The 19,815-nt window shown below is 42.6% G+C and overlaps 1 long non-coding RNA gene across 1 annotated transcript; it reads right to left on the bottom strand.

The window, feature by feature from the left end:
- Window positions 1-338: 338 nt before the first annotated feature.
- Window positions 339-3,700, bottom strand: LOC142829439 (uncharacterized). The gene is made up of 2 exons (XR_012903851.1): window positions 3,216-3,700; window positions 339-1,297 (listed from the first exon to the last, which is right to left on the bottom strand). It is a non-coding gene; the product is annotated as an uncharacterized LOC142829439 (long non-coding RNA).
- Window positions 3,701-19,815: the final 16,115 nt, after the last annotated feature.

The following is a 19,815-nucleotide window of genomic DNA, read 5'->3' as shown; positions in this document are numbered from 1 at the left end:
CTCCCTGCCTTTCAGTTCTCTCCAAGAAAAATTAATCCTCTACTGGAAAATAATGCAGAGGAGTAGCAGCTACTTCTCATGCTGTAACCCTGCCCACACACTTTCCACCCACCTGCTCAACAGAAAGAGTAGCAACCCCATGGAATTTGTTCTGTAATCCTTGGCCTTTGTAGGGACCTAGAGAAGGCATCTTACACCCTTCTCTCCCTGTGTACATGTGCAGAATCAATTATTCTGCTCAAAACCCAGAATTGACACCACCAGTTAGGTTAAAAGAGAAATAAAACTACAGAAAAAGAATGCTTGCAGTGACAGAACAGTTACTCTGTAAACACATGTGCATCATGATATGTTTTATTATATATTAGTGCTTTTCCTCCTGCAGCGGCTCCTGAACACAACACATACATAAAGTTTATTTTCCACCTGGATCCCTCAATTCCTGGCACTAAATGTCCAATCTTATTAAAAGGCAGAGCAAGGGTAGAGTACATCAAGAGAAGGGATGGAGGATAGAGGAGGACACTATAAGACTTTCTTAATTTGCTCTATCACTCCACTGGCCACTAGGTAGTCTCAGTATCAAATTTCCCATGCTTCACTCTCCAGATTAATCAGAGGCAGGCATTTGCTCCACCCAAGAGCAAGTCACCTGGGGGGTATTGAAGGATGGCTGCCTTCACTTTACACTCCTTTCTATCTTTGGGCATAGAAGTCTTATCGCTACTGCTCTCCAACAGAAGTGAGAGCTCTTCGTCCTCGAATACTTTAGGTGTTCTGCTTTGAAGGGGATATTGTTTCTTTTACTTAAAAACAACAAAGTCTAGTCTTGAAGACTGAACAAGTTGTAAGATTGCATTATTACATAAATCCATTAGAAATCCACTGAAATATATGGTATTTGCAAACATACAAGCTGTAAGACATTTACCTTTGTACCTTTTCACTATCTAGTTCTTTATTAAAAAAAGAATGCACACACAACCACACATCCAATCCCCAACAAAATGGTACGTGTGTGTTAGGTTTGGGGCTTTATTTGCTTGTCAACTCCTGGGTACTGGGATACTTCTCACAATTGGCATGCACTGTTCTTTCCTTCTGTTTGCTCCCAGTTTTGAGGAAGGGGAGGGAGGCGCATTACCTACAGTCCATTGGAATATGAGACTCACTTATAGGCAGATATCCCTCTCTCACCTGAGAGTAGCATATTTTCATTGGCTTCTATGGTGGACCAAATTGTCTTCAGGACACACCAGGTTCATGCAGAATCAGCATCCTCTGGCACTGTTTTGTCCTGTGCAAGCAAATAGTCGTATGAAGCTTGGGCAGCAGTGAAATCTGAAGATATTTTCTGTTGTATTGATCCCATGGTTCGTTAATAAATGATTTTTTCCCCCCATGTGGCTTCTAAAACAAAAATCAGCTCTGGGAAGAGACCTTATTATTATTCTCCATGTAAATTGCCAGGCATACTTACAGCAAATGTTAAATACTATGCATTAATAGTATGCTAAAACTATGTGCAAATGTTATTCAATAAGCTTACTAAATATTTCCATGCAAGAAAGAAAATTAAAAATAGCACATTGAGCTAGGCACTGACATATTCCTGACAACTGATTGCACAGGTCAATGCACTATGTCCAGGAAATAAGACCACTTTGATTATTTGTAATTGAAAAATTAACCACAGCCACATCATAATCATATTTCAGATAATACAGAAACTTAGGTCATTTTTACTACAACAACCTCATTTTCACTACAACAACATCAGAAACTGCCAGTTGATAGCAATCAGGGGAGGTTGGAAATAACACAACTGGAAGAAATTGATTTGACCAAATGGACTAAAGGGGGGATACATTTAGTTTTCAGGCAACTGTCATATAGAAGGGGCAAGTTATGACACTGCCAGGAATAAAGTATCCACGTTGAGATAGCAATGAAAGCATTATTAGTACACTTGTTTGCAACAAAGCAGCATCATATAATCTTCCTCTGCCCCACCCTGGTGCAAGTCTAATGCACAATGATGGTGAGAATTTCTCATTCTTAACAAAAAAAAAAAAAAAAAGAATTTTTTTACTCAAAACTGTAAGTCACATAGAAAAATATTCAGAATGTATTTGAGTCTCACCACCATATAAAGCATGAGGTCCCCCAGGGGGGAGGATGGAGAGGGGAACCAACACACAGCTACATGGCCACTTTAACACTCATCTCCCCATAACAAAACACATTTGAGTACAGTGGTGAAAATGCCTGCAGAATTATCAGTTCATTGAGCTCGCTTTTTTGCTAGTTGTTAGACAATTACGGTTTCACCTCAGTATCCAAGCAAATTCTCCAATTACTCCTCTTGTTACTTTCCTTAATACACCAACCACCAGTTTTTTCGTTTGTGGGTTTCCCTTTTAAGAATGACTGGTTGGCAAGACAAATCTGTCTTGTATTATATTCATAGCTATGATACTGCTCTGCTTACCCAGTAAAAAGTATTTTGTTACATGTGCTTTTGCTTAAATCCTGAGAGCATCCTATATTAACTTTGTAAATGCAATGAACCAGTAATAATGAAAACAAGAAACAAGTTGTCCACATACATGATCAAGCTGAACCAAACGATCTGTCACAAGATCAAACTCACAGCATGCTAGAAAGCCTTTTTGCCAAACAAAGGGGTTATATTAACAAGCAATTGACCAACAAATGATTCCTAGTCCAATAAATTGAATGAATACACTCCCACTGATTTCAGTGAGCACTGGCACAGGCCTATAATGAGCAAGCATAAACACGTGTAAATAGTGTAAGAAAGGGGAAGTTTTAATCTGTTTGGAGCACCCTAGCTCTTATCTGCTTCCATAATCAATTGTGAGCTGAAACAATGTTTTTAATATGAGCCACGAAGCCCTGAGAAATTTCAGATTTGAAGGTAGATTCACACTCAGCTTCCTATCAGCTCTTAACTGAATCTCTGAATCAGACGTTTATATAAAATTAGCTAAAGGTGGGACTACCAACACTAATATTACCTCAGGCTTCTTATTAAGCTCTGGTAAAGCAGCTTTTTAAGTCTTTAGGCTATACTTTTCACACAAAGTGTCTGCTCAGGGTAATTCATTTTAGCTAAAGTGATTCAGTTATTTCCAAAAATGAGACTAGGGAAAAAGATTGTTTTTTCCATTGTGATGGGGTTTTCTACTTACCACTAGGCAACATCTTCTGCTGGCAGTTCTGAGGATTAGTTGTATAAGACACACACCCTTTCCTGTAGGTGAACTCCAACTCTCTCTTGCTCATTCCCTCAGTCTTCTGTCCCTTTTTCATTTCAGGAGCTGGTGCAGCCTCTTCATGCACTCAGCCCAGTAGTCTTCAAAGTTCCTATCCACAAGCAGTATCAGGCAACCTTCAAGCCTGCTGCCCTTACACAATCACTCTAGCAGCAACTCTGGCAGTCTTCTTGTTCCCTGCCTGTAACAAAACCACACTGCAGAGATTGGTTGTGGAACCCAGGTCTATCCTTCTCTGTAGGTTTCAATCCAGGACCCAGTAAGAAACAGCGAATATCTACCTCTTCACTAATATTCCTATTCTCACCCCTGTATGCCTTCTGCTAGGTTTGTTCTCCCTTAGCTCAGGAAAGGGGACTGTTGGCTTATTCCCTGCTGCTTTTTCCACACTAGTTCCAACCTCCTGGTTTTACAGAAGGCCTGTTTTCTCACAGGTGAGCTTCCTTCTAATTAGCTTCTACCAAACAGCCTAAATCTCCCCTTCCTGCTTTTGCAATCTAATTGGCTTGTTGGTCCCTCTAAATCTAATTCAGCTCTTGCCTGGTCAGTATGGGAAATAACACTCCCTGAAACTAGGCTTAAAAACAAAAATTCTGGCCATCTTTTATTTAGCTGTACTAACCCTATATTTTGGAAGTGGGGCTTGAAATTCTGAGGGATGTCTTCTCTGTGATAATCTCCACAAATTCTGGTTAAGTTGTGAGACTTTGACTTTAGTTTTCACGTGATCAGTAGAAACTTCTTAAATATGAGCAGCTAAATTTCTCAAAGTTTACATTATCACAGAGCAGGACTTTTCCTGCAAATGGACCTCTGAGTGAAGCACTACTACTTGATTCAGTGAAGGGTTATGACTGTGGGTCTTCCACTTCCCAGGATTAAGTGTCCTAAACACAAAGCTATAAAATACAAGTGTCTCTCTCTCTCTCAATCCCTGTTGTAGGAAAGTTCCACTTTGTACAAAATATTAAAAAATTAAAAATTAAATCCTAATACAACCAGAGAAACTGTTTCTGTATCCTGCTGGCTGGGATACTTAGCTGGTGTAAAGGGGTGTACTTCCAACACTACCCTGCAAGAACTCACTTCCTAGTGCCTACTCAAAATCAAGACTGAGCAGAGACCTCAATCTGAATCTCACACATTTCAGGTTCCAAACACCGGGTTATGTCATAGTGTCAGCTTCTGTGCTAATCATAATTTCTATCCTGGACCTGAGAAACCTTTCTGGATTGTGTTGCTAAAATAGGATATATTTTGGTTGGATAAGGGAAGAGGGAAAAGTGTTTTGCTGAGAATTCCCAAGCAGCTTGAACTAGCAACACTTGGATCTACTGGAGAAGTCACCAGACACATTAGAATGGGGAGGGGGAAGAGAGAACTAGAGTGTAGCAAGTGAAGCCCCTTCAGACAGCTGCCTAACACTTTGCTCCAATGGTTCATAAGCTCACCCCCACCAGATGCACCACATAAAGCAACAGTTCCCCTCCCTACCATACCAACTTCTGAGCCCAACACAGGATACCAGCAACCCCTCTCCCCTTTTTGACTAATAGATTTTTCCAGTTATTGTGGTTTAGTCCTATAGCTCAAGTAGTAGAAATCTCTAGTATAACATTGAAGATTCAGAGCTCTACCCTGCTAATGATACATGATAGAGGGTTATTACACTTGTCTAAAATAGATTATAAGCTCTTTTCTTGGGGGAAAAAACACCAAGAAATTACTTACAAAACCCCTGTGATAAATGAAGGTTATTTAAGTTGCAAAGTGAAAACCATAAAAGTTAGGAAATGACAGATTCATGGTTGCTTATGCCACCTTAGTTCTGGGCTGTTGTGCTTCTGCATTCTGATACAGTCTTTAACTATGTGATCACATAGTATTTTTCCTCACTGACCTCTGCATCATTTAGTGCACAGGGAATTAAGTTATATAGGACACCTCAAGTTTAACAGCTCCAAACTTTCAAAAGTGTAATGTGTTTTTATTTGGTTTCTAATTTATTCTAGTCAATGTGTTTATATTTTCATTGTCAATGACAGAATTCCTGCACTATCACATTTTTAGAAATTACATTCAGGATAAAGTTTTATTTAGCTTTGCACTAAGTAAGCAACCATGAGTCGAGGAGTCTCTGAAACAAATTATCTTAATGTATTTTTTCCTAATGCCTTTTGAGCAGTTCCTGAGATTATATATTACATGTAATGCAGAATAATCAGAGCTAAACCACAAGCAGTTTGTAATGTATTTATGCCCCCTAAAACGTCTTTTCTTTCTGAAAACCATGGCTTTATTGTCTTTTACAATTCATCAAGGGGGAATCATAAGAATTTCTGCCTCTGTAAAGATGCTCAGTCAAACTTCTTTATGCATTCAGGCACAGCTAAAGAACTGACTCTCCGCATTTTTTCCAAATACTCTACAATAATCAGAATATTTAAAAAAATGTCAAATGCTCAGCTGGTTGGAAATCAAAACTATAACAATAAAGCAGTTTTAATATATCCATGTTTGCCATGCTCTTCCAAGAGCAACATTTGGATATTCAACAGAAAATTGTGTAAATCTTAAGGTATTATGGATACGGTCATTAAAAGATGCAGAGGATTTGTGTTTGAGCAACACCATGAAAACTTCGTTGACATTTTTCATCTTTAGAGGAAAATGATATGTATGCTACCTGACAGCTTGCCCACAGGGGCATCATTAAAAGCATTTACTATGAGAAATCAAGATAACATTTATTTTCTAGCAAAATGTAGCTGAAAGCTGTCAAATTTTGGTTGTTCCTGTGCATAATGAGCTGCTGGTCTTGCTATATTGTTGTGACGGATGCAGCAATTGTAAGTTATTCTTTGGGCATGTGCTCTTACATTTGTCATTTGCATGTTCTTTGGAAATGTTGTTTTGAACGTTTATTATGTCTATAACCTAAGCTCCCTAAGCTGTTCATCCCCTGCTCATCACCTGATGAGAATAGTCTGCTTGAAAGCTGCAGAAGGAGCTTCTCAGCAAATACACAGACTCTCAGCTGTAGCATCAAATTGAGTTAGCTGTTTGCTTTATCTTTTCTATTTTTTCAATAGCTTATATGATTTAGTCACTTTTAATCTTCTTTGGGTTTGCCAGTTGTAATTTTTCACCCACAGGCATTATATCATTTGTATGTTTGAAAAATGCCAGAATGACATTCCTCCCGCCTCCCCTTCCCACCCCCACCCCCCCAAATGTTTACCCAAAATATAACCTTGGGATTCAGACCACATTTTTTTTTAAAGTAGCCAATGACTTTGGATGCTATTTTAAGATATCTTTGGCCTGATTTTTTGAGATGCTGAGCACTCTCAAGTCCATTTAAAATCAATGGACGCTGGAAATGCTCAGTACTTCTGAAAATCCTCAGTACTTCTGAAAATCAGGCATACATTTTTGTATACCCACTTTTGAAAAGTTGGCTGGTAGTGACCTGGACCTGTTCCAAAGCCTATGGAATAAATGGAAGTCTTACTTCACTGGGTTTTGGGGCATGCCATCAGTAAGAAAAGCATTCACTCTCAATCTAAGCTAAAATTAGGATCTCTCATTTACACACAAGCTACCAGTCTCAGCTTTCATGTTTTGCATACACTAACCAGGACATCAAATGGCAACCTACAGCATCACACTGCCCATGCTTACCTGGGAGCAGCGCTCTCTCTCACAACCATTGGTAATTGTTCTGATACAGCAATCTGCTTTCACTGTCTTCTGTGGACACTCTGTAGACACATTTTAATCTTATAAATGATTTTTATTATTTCCATACCTGTGACTTTATAATGAAAAATAAACCCAGATATTCAGACCTTAGTTCCCAAGCCACTAAAAATGGCATCAAGGTAAAAATAAAAGCCAAGGTCAGGCTGCCTCTTCTCTATATATACAAGCTTGTATTGATCATTCAAGATATACAAAAACTAACTCCTGAATCCCTTAAAACTCACAGTGAAGGTCAATGTATTCTACTTTGCATGGCCCCTAACCTCATCACACCATATCTTGCACAAGATTAATCTGCCAGGGGCCACTGCCAGGTCTGTATTAATGCTGCATTTGCTTCTGGTCAAGAAGAGCTAGCTCCTTTTGTAGCAATAGTACATGCCTTTCCTCTTCTCCCCTCCCTCCACTTTACTCCCCAGAATTGATAATAGCCTGAGTTTGGCTGCAAGGGCTATATTTTTAAGCATCTATGCTTGATCATTTTTAACACCTTTTTGTTGTCTGCTTTATCCGTTCACATCTGGCTGACACTGCAGACTATTTGCAGAAGCAGAATGTATCCTGCAGCCACATTCAAATGCCATCGTAAATACAACAGTGAAATGCTAGATACATGCTAGCACTAGAGCTGATTTTGCTCAACAACACTTATGGTAGGCATCTGTGAACCAGCCAAAAAATTCTTGACACTCTCAGTTGCTAATAATTTTTAAAGTATGATTTTAAAGAGCAGTCACTAGAGAAAAACTAGGTCCTCACCTTATGGAAGCTATGTGCTCTCAATTAAAAATTAAATTTAGAGAGCTACAGAATGTACAAAAGTGTTTTGTAGAAATACCCTCTGCAACCTTCCTTTTCTCCTTCAGAATCTGCATTAGTCAGACCTATTCTACTGGCCAGAGTGCCATCTTTTTAATTCCATCATTTTGCTTTATGGTCATCTGAGGGAGGTCAATTTGGCCAGTACTCAGAGATATCCATGCCAGGCCAAAATAGTATTATTGAATGCAAAATGAAAGGGGGAAAAATTGTTTCCACAGAAAAGCACAAAAAATGCAACACATACTTATAAAATACAGGGAAACTACATGGATATGTGTCAGACTCAACTGATCACTTCACTAGAGCAGCATAAAACAATGGTCTAAATTCAGGTACTATAAACACTACCTTCAGTAGTTTAACATTACTGTACTTGCTGTGTAAGGGTGCGTCTACACAGCAGGGCCTAACTTGAAATAAGCTGTGCAAATTGAGCTGTGTCAATTTTGTAGCTTATTTCAGTATTGGGAGCATCTACGCAGCACTTATTTCGAAATAGAGCACTCTTCCTCCAACATCCCTTACTCCTCATGCAATGAGAGTATCAGGAGCCAGAGCAAGAAGTCCTCCAGCTTGACAGTATTTTAACATTATTTTGAAATACTTGCCTGCTGTGTAGATGCAGATGAAGTTATTTGGAAATAACGCTACTTATTTCTAAATAATGTTGCTGTGTAGACATACCCTAAGTGAAACACCTCCTAATAATGAAGAACTCTTCATGGCTGCATTAGAAATACATCAAAAACAACACTATACAGGCAGTCCCCGATAGGCAGTTACGAACGGGGCTCCCCCGGAGGACACGAACTGCGGGACCTCGCGGTCCTGCTGCCTGTGTACTCCGGGGCTTTCTCCGCGTCTCCCTGGTCTGCAGACCAGGAAGACGTGGAGCAAAGCCACGGGGGGGCTCGGGCAGCGAGGCAGCCCAGGCGTGCCTGGGCTGCTCCGCTGCTGGCTTCCCCGCAGCTTTGCAAAGCCTCGGGGAAGCCGGCAGCGGGACAGCCCAGACGCCCCGCGGCTGTCCCGCTGCTGGCGTCCTCAGAGGCTTTGCTCCCCGTCTCCCTGTCAGACCAGGGAGACTGGGAGCAAAGCCGCGGAGGACCCAGGTGGCGGGACCGCGGTGCATCTTGGTCCGTCGCCCGCGTCTTCCTGGTCTGCTGGGGTGGGGAGGGACGCAGCTAGTACACCCTCCCCCCCCCAGCAGACTAGGCTTTTCTCCAGACGCCTGTGGCAGAGCAGCTGGGGCGCTGCCAGTTGGTCCCGCAGTGCCGCTCTGGGCGCTACTGGACCAACCCGGCAGCACCCCAGCTGCTCTGCCACAGGCGTCCTGATTCAGCCGCTGCTGGTCAGTTTCAGCAGCGGCTGAATCAGGACGCTTGGGGCAGAGCAGATGGGGTGCTGCTGGGTTGGTCCAGTAGCGCCGAGGAGCAGCGCTACTGGAGCAACCCAGCAGCACCCCAGCTGCTCTGCCCCAGGCGTCCCCAAGTCAGCTTCTGCTGAAACTGACCAGCGCTGACTACAGGAAGCCCGAGGCAGAGTTGCTCTGCCCCGGGCTTCCTGGAATCAGCTGCTGATCAGTTTCAGCAGCAGCTGAATTGAGGACGCCTGGGGTTCTTAAGTTGATTCTGTATGTAAGTCAGAACTGGCGGTCAGTTTCAGCAGCGGCTGAATCTGGACGCCAGTTCCGACTTACATACAGATTCAACTTAAAAACAAACCTACAGTCCCTATCTTGTACGTAACCCGGGGACTGCCTGTAGCTGATTAAAAAATGTTCAAACAATTTTTTCTATGAAAAAGTAGCCTTTTGACAAAACTGGCAAGTTTTAGCAAAAACTATTTGGTTACATAAGAACATAAGAACGGCCGAACTGGGTCAGACCAAAGGTCCATCTAGCTCAGTATCCTGTCTACCGACAGTGGCCAGTACCAGGTACCCCAGAGAGGGTTGACCGAAGACAATGATCAAGCGATATGTCTCCTGCCATCCCTCTCCAGCCTCTGACAAACAGAGGCCAAGGACACCATTTTATCCCCTGGCTAATAGCCTTTTATGGACCTAACCTCCATGAATTTATCCAGCTTCTCTTTAAACTCTGTTATAGTCCTAGCCTTCACCGCCTCCTCTGGCAAGGAGTTCCACAGTTTGACAACACGCTGTGTGAAGAAGAACTTCCTTTTATTAGTTTTAAACCTGCTACCCATTAATTTCATTTGGTGTCCTCTAGTTCCTTTATTATGGGAACTAATAAATAACTTTTCTTTATCAGCCCTCTCCACACCACTCATGATTTTATAGACCTCTATCATATCCGCCCTCAGTCTCCTCTTTTCTAAACTGAAAAGTCCCAGTCTCTTTAGCCTCTCCTCATATGGGACCCGTTCCAAACCCCTAATCATTTTAGTTGCCCTTTTCTGAACCCTTTCCAAGGCCAAAATATCTTTTTTGAGGTGAGGAGACCACATCTGTACACAGTATTCAAGATGTGGGTGTACCATAGTTTTATACTGGGGCAGTAAGATGTTCTGGGTCTTATTTTCTATCCCTTTCCTAATAATTCCTAGCATCCTATTTGCCTTTTTGACCGCCGCTGCACACTGTGTGGAAGTTTTCAGAGAACTGTCCACGATAACTCCAAGATCTCTTTCCTGATTTGTCGTAGCCAAATTAGCCCCCATCATACTGTACGTATAGTTGGGGTTATTTTTCCCGATGTGCATTACTTTACACTTATCCACATTAAATTTCATTTGCCATTTTGTTGCCCAATCACTGTTTGGTGAGATCTTCTTGGAGTCCCTCACAGTCTGCTTCTGCCTTGACTATCCTAAACAATTTGGTATCATCTGCAAACTTTACTACCTCACTGCTTACCCCTTTCTCCAGATCATTTATGAATAAGTTGAAAAGGATTGGTCCCAGGACTGACCCTTGGGGTACACCACTAGTTACCCCTCTCCATTCTGAAAATTTACCATTTATTCCTACCCTTTGTTTCCTGTCTTTTAGCCAGTTCTCAATCCAAGAATGGACCTTCCCTCTTATCCCATGGCCATGTAATTTACACAAGAGCCTTTGGTGAGGGACCTTGTCAAAGGCTTTCTGAAAATCCAAGTATACTATATCAACTGGATCCCCCTTGTCCGCATGTTTGTTAACCCCTTCAAAGAACTCTAATAGATTAGTAAGACAGGATTTCCCTTTACAGAAACCATGTTGACTTTTGTCCAACAAATTATGTTCTTCTACATGATTCACAATTTTATTCTTTACTATTGTTTCGACTAATTTGCCCGGTACTGAAGTTAGACTTACCGGTCTGTAATTGCCAGGATCGCCTCTAAAGCCCTTTTTAAATATAGGTGTCACGTTGGCTATCTTCCAGTCATTAGGTACGGTAGCCGATTTAAAGGATAGGTTACAAACCACAGATAATAGCTCAGCAATTTCCCATTTAAGTTCTTTTAGAACCCTTGGATGAATGCCATCCGGTCCCGGAGATTTGTTAACATTAAGTTTTTCTATTTGTTCCAAAACCTCCTCTAATGACACTTCAATCCGGGATAGTTCCTCAGATTGTTTTTTTTTTAAACTGTATATTATATTGATAAATCAGAAAATAGTGCTTTTCATTTTTTCTTTTCCCTCCACTTCCCCTTTATTTAAAGAGGAATAGGAAAGGAATCCCAAAATATCTAAAAAGTTTTTGAAAATGAAAAAAAATCAATAAAGGTTTCACACAAAAATTTATAATGAAAAATCATTAATAATTGAAACATAAGGAATAAAAATTTTGAAAAGATATCACACTTTCACTTCCCCATTTTGATTATCTCCAGACAACACTTTGTAGACAGATGTGTCCTGTTGTTGTTAAGAAGGGCTGTCTTTTGAAAAATCCAAAAGTTTGTAAGTGGTTGTGAACTAGCCAAGCTAAGAGGATTATAAATACTAGAGTTAAGTGGGTGTTATAGAAATATCTGTGAATTTTACTGGATGATTAGTGTATTTCCCATGGGCCATTCTAAACTCCTTCCTCCCATGTTGAGTTTAATTTATCTGAACATTTATGTGATTGAGTTTTACTAGCACAACTGTTCATAGCAAATTGATTGCAAAGCTGCATGTGTATGTACTTGTGGAAGTTAAATTTAAAATTGTCTCATGCTGGAAGGGCTTTGGGGAAGAGGAGCTGGGGACCAATACTCTACTACAAGTACCCTAACTAATGGCAGATTTCATCCTCCTGTGTGCAAATACATCTCTTCTGACTTACACTTCAGTAATAGGGGATAAGAGTAGAGTAAAAGCTTTACTCTCTCCAAAGCCGTGACTCTCCACTTCCAACTCACTTACACTATATAGGTACATCTAAACTACGTCCCTCTTTCAACAGAGGGATGTAAATGAGACACTTTAAAATTGCAAATGGAGCGGGATTTAAATATCCCACACTTCATTTGTATAATAGCATCATGACGCTCTTTCGAAAAAGTGCCATTTCAAAAGTAAAACCGCGGTCTAGACATGGTTTTTCAAAAATGGCAGGCTTTTTCGAACGATCTTGCACTCCTAATTTTTTGAAAAAGACTGCCATTTTTGAAAAACCGCATCTAGACCGTGGTTTTACTTTTGAAATGGCGCTCTTTCGAAAAGACATAATTATGCAAATGAAGCATGGGATATTTAAATCCCCACTTATTTTGCAATTTCAAAGTGTCTAATTTACATCCCTCTGTCGAAAGAGGGATGTAGTCTAGACACAGTCCATGTGAACAGCAATGCTATAGGGCTGCTAAACCAGGCATGATGTGCATTATAAGATACACAGCTCGTTTACAGGAATATGAGGTACTTTTTGACCACTTCATTTCCCTTCACTTCTGAATAAGGCAAGCAGTGATGTTGCTGTTAAATAGCAAACCATTAATTTCCAGAGAGACTTGTTCAGAGTCAGTCCATGGAATTAGATATTTCATCCCAAAATTGTAAAATAATGTCAAATAGTGAATACATGTGAGAAAAGCAGAAGTTATTTTGGATATAGCAGAAAAGAAGTTATATTTCTTGGGTAAATTATTCAGTGTGAATTATTCTTTTCGCTCTAAAAGATAAACTTCTTATAGAAAATGTGTTTATCAATTTTGTTAAAAGATCCTCATTTTCTTTTCAGTCATTAAAATATGCACTCAGAATAATGCAAGTAACATCCATTTTCACATATGAATAAAGTATCTCCTCAAATCCAGGTGCTGTAGCTTAAGGAATCAAACTCATCAGCCATGGAATTGAGGTTAAAATCTGGTCTCTAATGAGCCTATAAATTCTATTACACCTACTGTACTGTATTCTAGAACCAGAAACCCCTTTGCAGAGTATAGATTCTCCAAGGCTGGGATTGTCATGGAAGACTAGGTCCCTTAGGAGCTCAACTCCTGTTGAATTTTAGTGGTCCTTTTGAAAGGCTCAGCCCCAATCTTTAAGAAATTAAAAATGTCCTTTCCATTGTTCCAATTTATTTCTGTAGGTTAATTTCTATTATGGAGTCTGGAGCCTCTAAATTGATGAAGGAATCTGTTCTTTTGTGTGCTTGGGTTAATTCCCCAACAATGAGAGAAACACATCAGCTGCCTTTTCTTTCTGTAGCACAGAACTGAAACACTGAAGGCTAAAGTAAAGGCAAAGGTGTATGGTGACCCTTTCCATACACAAATTCATGACCTAGTTACTCTTCTTCTCTTGAGAAAGCACCATATGCTCAGTACAAAAATAATCTAGAGAAGACTCTCCTGTCTTTCTGCTCCTACAACAGTATCTGGCTCTCAGCAGGAAAGCATCCTGCAAAGGAGCATTTTCCCTTTCTCCAAGACATCAAATATAAACACTTGTTTTCAAGGACTTTCATGTCTCCCCACTGAAACTGATAAACATGTCCTCAGTCTCACACCATGGCTCCAATAATCCACCAGCAATACTCATGCCGATTCCATTCTTCATCCTCAAAACATAATGGAAAGGCCCAGGATCCAGGAACCAACACAAAAGGACACTTCTGGATAACCAAATGTTTCACCAGACTCTTTAAGTGCTTCATCTATTCTCAAGGGCACTCATCCTTTCCTTTGGGACTGTCCTGTAAAAAGAACCTTTTTCTGTCAAGCTGTGCTAAATCAAAGTCTTAGAAAACAGCCAACTGGCTGAGCAGGAAGTCAATAAAACAATCAGAGTGAAGATACAATTATCTCTGCAGACACGTTGGCTATGTCTACACTATAGAGTTTGTTTGAAAAACAGAAAAACTTGAATTATGTTCACACTGCAGTTGCGTTCTTTCAAAAAAGATCTAAAGAACAGAGGGATTTTTCTGAAAGCGGCAATCCTCTTTCTATGAGGAAGAAGCTTTTTTCCAAAGAGCTCTTTCGGAAAAAGGTGTGTGTGGATGGGGAAGAGGGATTTATTTTGAAAGAAGAGGCTTTCAGGAAATAACACAGGTGTTATGCTTATAAGAAGCACACAGGACCTTTTTCAGGGGGATAAGGCAACATGCCGCATTTATTGACAATATAACAAATTAGCATACGCATTTACACATACACATGCACAAACACACATCCTACTGATGGAATAGTTACCAGTCTGTTGCTCGGCCCAACCTATTGGCCAGATAGGTCGGGTGTGAGGAAGGGGCTAGGTTCATGTCAGTCCAGACTGATGCTCCTCATGGTCTTGCTTTGCAAGACAGAACCCGAAGAACCATACAAGACACCCCATCTTTTATAGGATTTTCCTTCCATGCAAGTCGATGCATTTTGCCTTGTCAGGTCGTAATTAGTCATTCAGCATCTCAATCAGTCTTTCTACCACATGTGCTTATTGGGAAGAAGTTGTTCTCACTGTCATCTGATATCAGTATGCTGACGACCCCTCAGGGGTGTTGTCTTTCCAGCAAAAGTTGTGATTGGTTCCCTATCAAAGGGTGCTTGCCTCTAGCTTTAGTGTTTGTCAGTCTGCCCATGTAGTCTGCATCTTCAGTGTGCTTTGATTATTATTTGGTGCTTCTGAGTCTCTGGCCCCTCCTCTGACCATTTGGGCATGCAATGGCCTTCACACTTATCTCTCCTAAAACATTCTCTCCCTCATTCATACAAACAATACATTTCAGAACTGCAGCATGAAACAAAGGGTACTTCTAGTCACTTTAACGAAGTTACAAAGTCCTTCAACATTTAACTTCTATCTTCTACAACTTCTACTATCTTCTATCTAACACTAATATCACTATGTATTGCAGTATTTCATCCCTTCACTTCAACGTGCTAACATCAAACAAAGCTAGAATTAAGTTAACAAAGTTGCCTGGCTGAGGTCTACATCTTGTATTTAAGTTTAATCCAAACTTTTGTTATAACATACATTATAACTGACTTATTAGTTACAAAATTCCAATTCCAGTGCTACACAAAGGAGCCCTGGTGGTCATTCCATCCAAAGTAATCACAACTCTACAGTTCCTGTCTCCTGGCACCTCTTAAAGCTGCAGGCACCCTCGACAAGACTTGTGGCAGGAAGCTGGCTTTGGAGCAGCACCCTGACCATGCGGCTCTCCCTGCCACCGGCCTGCTCACCCAAGGTGGACCACAAGCTCCCTGAGACCCCCTGGTCATCTCAGGGAGCATGAGCAGGACTCACAAGACCCACCCAGGGGGACCAAGAAGAGAGCGCCCTCCTGCTCTGGAGCAGAGATCCTGTCCCTCCTCGAGATGTGGGGCAAGAAGGAGACACTACAATCTCAGCTCCAATTGCCACAATGAGGACATTTATGGCCAGATTGCTGAGTCCCTGGTGGAGCACGGACACCCACCCCAGACCTTACAACAGGTCTGGAGAAAAGTGAAAGAGCTCTACCAGAGATACATGAGGGACAGAGAGTGCAGCTCGTGCTCTGTGGCAGGACCCCACACCTTCCCCTACTATCAGGAGCTGCACCAGATCCTGGGGGGGTGGGGAAACCCTACCTTTTGTGGTGGACTGCAACCTTGACACACCCATCATCGCCCATCTGGAGGAGGAGGACAACCAGGGACAGCAGCAGGAGGAAGAGAAGGTGGATGACATGGCCACCATCACGCTCTCCTTGGAGCCAGTTCCGGTGAGCCTGGATGTCTCCCAGACATGGTCTGATGCCGGGGAGGGATCTTCAGGTGAGTGCTCTCAGTTTGTCACACACACAGGGCGGGGGAGGCGAGTGCAGAAGGGGAGTGGTGCGAGCGTTGCTTGGCCTCCTTGGGCTGGGCATTGTGCTGCAGCCCATGCACGTGGAACCATGTGCAGTGTTAGTGCTCACCACGTGGACTCAGCAGATAGTCCCTGAGCACACTGGAATCCTGCTCCCAGGCTCAGGGGAGGCCTCATACATGTCTGGCCTCAGGAGAAGATTCCTTCCCACCACCTGTCACAGCTGGAAGTAGGCTAGCCACCAGGGCATAGGTACAGCTTCAGACACACTGAGGAGTGCTGCCCACAGCACACAGGCATGCCTGCATGTGTGAGACACCACCTGTTCCGGCAGGCAGCGCTGCAAACTGCAGGTGTGCATGCGGCCCCAGGGAGGGCCAGGCTTCTCCCAGCTCCTCTGCCATCCATAGGGGGATCCCGCGGTGGCCGGACACTTCCCTTGCCTGCTTGTCCGTGGGCTGGGGGTGGGGAAGCGGGCAGCATGTTCCCTGGGTACTTTGGAACCCCTGCGATGCAGGGCTTGCTGTGAAGGCCACATGTGGCCTTGCTCCCGGGACATCCCCCTCCTCTGGCCCAAGCACTAGTGGTCACATGCACAGAGGAGGGCACAACCTCGGGGACAGTGTCTGCATGGATTATTGACCGCCTCTCCCTCTTTCTGTTTGGGTCTCCACAGCCGGACTAGTTGGAATTGAGGGGCTATCCACACCAACCAAGACAGCCACCAGAGGCTGGGGGACCCAAAAGCATGCCAGGGTCTATGAAGATCTGATGCAGCAGCATGTCAGCATCCTGAGCGACAGGCAGCAGACCCTGGCGCAGAAGATCCGGGAGAACACAGAGTGGCCCATGCCTCCTCTCCTTGCCCCCCTGCCATCCCTAACCCCATTCCAGCCCTCTTTCCTGACCACCCCCCTGTGGTCCCAGGACTCACCCAACCCCAAGTCTGATGAGACTCAAAATGGCACATCCAGCCATGCCCCCGAGACATTCCAAGCCCCCCTTCCCCTCCAGGTTTTCAGCCCTCCTCCCCATCCAGGTTATGAGCCCCACCTTCCCAGCTTTTTTGATTGAAAGATCAATACATAGTTCATTTTGTTCAAAACTAAACAGGTTTCTTTATTGAGAAGTCAGGGAAGGGGCGAAGGGAGGGGTTGTGGTGGGATAGTGGTAGTGCAGCAAGCCAGAGGCCCCTAGGTAGGAGGCTCTGTGGAGAGTTATTGGGGTCCTTGAGAGAAACTCTCCCTCAGGGCCCTCCCAGATGCACACCCCAGCCTGATGGGCCTGGCGGATGGCAGCTGTCTGCAGCTGCTCAAGGGGTCTCCCCTCGTGGTCAGCTCTGTGCCCCACCCTAGAAGGAAGGCCTCTCCCTTCCTCTCCACAATGTTGTGACGGACACAATATGCCAATACCACCTCAGCGATGTTATGCTTCCCCACATCCAGGCAGGTTAGGAGGCACCTGAACCATGCCTTGAGGCAGCCAAAGGTGCACTCGTCCTGAATCCTGGACCCGTTGAGGTGGACATTAAATTGGTCCCTGCTAGGGTCCAGGTGGCCAGTATAAAGCTTCATAAGCCTTAGCATCAGAGATAGGCTGCGTCCCCCACCATGCACAGTGGAATCTGCATGTCGCCAACCACAAAATCACAGCAGGGGAAGAATGTGCCCACCCCCAGCTTCCCATATAGGCTGGAGTTTCTGAAGATGAAGACATCGTGTGCTCTGCCCGACCACCTGACAAAAATGACTGTGTACTGTCCATGGTGGTTGACCAGAGCCTGCAGCACCATCGAGAAGTAGTCCCCTCGGTTGATATACTGAGCCGCTTGATGTTCAGGTGCACAGATCAGGATCTGGTCCCATTGCAGTTTGGGAACCCCAGGGCAGCAAGTCTGGCCACTATGGGGTCCAGGTCTCCCAGATGAATGACCCTCCTCTGTAGGATGGAGCTGATGGCTCTCACAACCTGCAGAAGGAGACCAACAAAACACAAAACAAGTTTGTTTATTGCCACCAGTCCGGGCTCACAGTGTTCTGTACTGTTATTTAGCTCTACTTTATCCCTAAACATTTCCGAGGAGCCCAGTAAACAGTGGAAGTGTTTCTAATGCTGCTAGACAATATTGACCTCCTGTGGTTCTGAAAATTCTCTGGTTCTGCACTGGTCAGGTCCCAAGAGTGCTGGACTAGAGAGGTTCAACCTGTATTTTTCTGTAAAGTTGGGTGTGTATAAAATTCCTTCTAGCACAAATGCTTACACGCACAAAAAAATCAATTAATATTTCTGTACATGCTTTGAAATTTGCCATGAACATTAATACCAATGAAATTCCATTGTTCAGATGTTCATGGAAGATAACACAACTGGAGCTTGAACAGGTAGTTATAAATTCATTTAAAGGCCTATGATGCCATGGTATAAGAAACTAAATAGCTATTTAACTATTAAAGTGCAAACAAGTATCTGTAGGATTATTTTATATTCTATACCCAGATGGGCAATAAAATGGCAGTGATTCACCAGAGTGGGCCACTGCCATTATATATACCTGTGTTTCTGCGGGTATAGGTGATTGCAGCTCCCATTGACCATGCATAGCCTTTCCTGGCTAACGAGAACTGCAGGAAGCAGCACAGTCCAGAACACAACATCCCACAGCTCCCATTGGCTGGGAATGGCAATCCTCAGCCAACAGAAGCGGTAATTATGGAGGCACAGGTAAATATAGCAGTGGCAACCCGTCAGGTACCAGATCCAGCCTGTGGGTTAGTATTTGCCACCCTGTCCTATACACTATTCCATGGTTTTTGTTTAGCTGAGAATTTCTTGTTTTGCAGGTACTAAAAGTGATTTCTCTAAGTCCTCTGATCCTATATAGTTTTATTTTCTATTTATTAGCATTAAAGCTATCATTTCATTAAAACTGTGGGACAAAATTGGTCCGTATTGTGGAAATGTCTCACAGAAGGTAAATCCCTACATCTACATATCATCCTCTGGAAAGACAATAGGGTTCCACATGGCTACAGAGACAGCCAAAATGTAGGGGTGTGTCTAGACTACACCTCTCTGTTGAAAGAGAGATGTAGATTAGGCACATCGAAATTGCTAATGAAGCTGGGATTTAAATATCCCATGCCTCATTAGCATAAACATGGCCGCCGCTTTATTTGAAATAGAGGGGTTTTTTTTAAAAAAAGGCAGTCTAGACACGAATCTGTTAAAAATAAACCCTTTTTCTACAGATCCTATATACCTCAAAAAATGAGGTTTACAGGAACTGTTGGAAAAGAGTTTATTTTGACAGATCCACGTATACACTGCCGGGTTTTTTTCAAAAAATCTCTGTTTTGGAAAAAAGCGGTGGCAATGTTTATACTAATGAGGCATGGGATATTTTAATCCCAGCTTCATTAGCAATTTTGATGTGCTTGATTTGCATCCCTCTGTCGACAGAGGAATGCAGTCTAGACATAGCCTAGGGTTTTAGAAAATAGCATTTGTACATAGCAACACTTTTTTTTCCTTTGAGAAAGTCTGTTCAAAGCTGCTTATTTTGTTTTAGACAAATTAAAAGGGACAAGGTTGCAGACAAATGCATGTGGAGAATATTGGGATATTTTTACAAGACATAACTCCTTCTACAAAACACACACATGAAAAATAAAAAATATAATTTTAAAAAAG

This window comes from Pelodiscus sinensis, chromosome 5 (genome assembly GCF_049634645.1).
Source record: "Pelodiscus sinensis isolate JC-2024 chromosome 5, ASM4963464v1, whole genome shotgun sequence".
NCBI lineage: Eukaryota > Metazoa > Chordata > Testudines > Trionychidae > Pelodiscus > Pelodiscus sinensis.
The sequence above is the reverse complement of the archived record's forward strand: the minus strand, read 5'-3'. Positions and strand labels throughout refer to the sequence as shown.